General features: G+C 44.2%; 1 pseudogene; it reads right to left on the reverse strand.

The window, feature by feature from the left end:
• Window positions 1-717: 717 nt before the first annotated feature.
• On the reverse strand, window positions 718-2058 carry LOC149432807 (beta-1,4-galactosyltransferase galt-1-like; annotated as a pseudogene).
• Window positions 2059-2333: the final 275 nt, after the last annotated feature.

The following is a 2333-nucleotide window of genomic DNA, read 5'->3' on the forward strand; positions in this document are numbered from 1 at the left end:
ACAACAGTGCCCACCACACCACACCCCCAACCAGGCCTCAAGACTGGTTCCTTGGAACCATCCCAAGAGTTAGCAGGGCCTGTAGAAGCTTCTGAACTGTCCATCAGCAGTGTTTTAGGATCTTCTCCTACAGGGCCTGCAAGGAGTATAAAGCAGTGGTACCACTCATGGAGCACTGGTGAAATGTCTGCAGAATCTAGTCCTTCTCTGTCTCCAACAGGCTTGGCAGAGCAACTGCCACTTAGCAAACAGGGTCTTATCAGGTTGCAGTGAAGTCACCTCTTGGTTGGGACCCTCCAAGACCATGTCCTATGCTGGAGTCGGAGGAAAGGGCTGCCTCTGTACCTGATAGGGTGTGTGCTCCCACTTGGGATCCAGCTTACTGCCTCTTTTGCTTCTAGTGTTCTTCACATGGACAAACTGAAGCATATTAAACATAGTTTGATATGCTTCAGTTATGAATGAACACAGGGGTGAGCGGTACCGATCATGCACTGTGGAAATTCAGGAAAGGAATGGATCAGTAAACATGAAATGGGGAGTGTCAGGGAGTCGGGGGATCATGTATCAGGGGGAGAGGCTGAGGAGAGCAGCGGCAGCATCTGAGGGGCCATAACTTTGGTGAATAGCTGTGATCATCAGCAATTGTAGAACAATGGTCTTCTAAACAAAATTTCCTAAAAGCTCATTGGTAAATGTTCAGTTTTGAATCATGTATGCATCGTATTCTGGTCTTTATTGTACATTATGGGATATACAGGTGGACTATTGCTGAGGGAAAAGTCTCTGGATCACCTTCTCTACATTGGGCACCAAGGACAGATTGTATCCCCGCAGTGTATCGTCTGGAATGAGGTCCTTTGCCTTGAAGTTTTGCCTCTCTCTACAGTGGAAGAGAATGGCCGTATCTTGTCTTAAATCAGTCGACTTTCTTCTGCGCTTCCCAGATGTGTGAATGGAGGTATGAAATATATCTCGGGGGTTCACAATCATTTTGGGGGAATAGTAATTATTCCTGCCGTTAGAGAGTCGGAAAACGGTAACTGAGAATATTGACCCCGGGAACATGGGACCACATGTCAAATCCAGAGACATTGGCTGAAGTAGGGAAGACGTGACTCTCAATGCGGAAGACACTTGTATTTGGGTATTTATTCTGGAGACTCTCCATCAGTGATGACCAGTCCCAGTCCTTGACTGGAAGAACAATTTCATCAATGTCATTGAGGAGAACAAAACCTACTTTTGTACATGTTCCTGTATAGACAATCATTTAGGGTTGCAGTTTGTCCAAAGTATCCAATCTCTGCAGTGAGTCCTTTGGAATACTGCCATTTATTTGATGTCTGAAGATGGCGTTCTATTGGCCATGACACCACCTCTAGAGTTCCTTCATCAATATAATGATGTAACACCTTATCTACAGCCTGAGAGCAGCTGGTGTTATAGATAATGACTCTTGAGGCCCCCAGAATCTTGTACATCTCAATACTCTGGACCATCTGGAGAACATTGTTGTAGTTTCCATACAAAGTAGAAATACAGACGGTGAAATTGGAAGAGATTGGTGGTGGTGGACGGTTTCTGACTTCAAACAGAAGGCTCTGACTTGTATTTATAGAGACAGTTGAAGAAAAAGACATATAAGTGTAATCACACCCAGAGGGTTCTGCACATAGAAGATCTGCTGTTCCATACGGGAACCCAAATCTGTCACGGTGAAGATCTATTTCTGCCCTAATGAAGACATTTTGATTGGCGGAACAATGGAAGATACAGTAGAGTTCTTTCACAGATACATGGAGGATGGTGATGACCCGGACTGATTGGCCAAGTCTAGGCTCATAATACGGAGAGATGATAAATGTTCGATTATCCAGAGCGGTAATGGTGTCAGTGGCAATGGGGAAGTTCCTGCAAATTCATCTTCACTGTGGCAATGGGAAGATCCTGACAACTCTTCCGATGTTTACATTCGGTATGGTAGGAGTATAAAATGACAGCAAGGCACGCAAATATGGACAGTGCGCAGAACATGTATCTAGAAGATGTCCACATTCTGGTCCCATCAGATGACCACAGCTGCAAGAAGAGAACACAAAGAGAGAGTAAGAGCATCAAATAAGTGAGATTCAAAATCTGCTACTCAAATGTAATTGTAGGTGAATCACTCAAACCAGCAGAGCTTACACTCTAATGTCCTCACTACAATCACAGACTATTATCCTACATTTATAGAACCGATAACAATAAGACATTCATATCAGTCACACAAGGCTTACACTCTAATGTCCCAATGTCATGTACCTGGTAGAGAGTTGATGAGAGGATCT

This window comes from Staurois parvus, unplaced genomic scaffold (assembly GCF_062004578.1).
Source record: "Staurois parvus isolate SC_StPar_1 unplaced genomic scaffold, SC_StPar_1.0 ptg002102l, whole genome shotgun sequence".
Lineage (NCBI taxonomy): Eukaryota > Metazoa > Chordata > Amphibia > Anura > Ranidae > Staurois > Staurois parvus.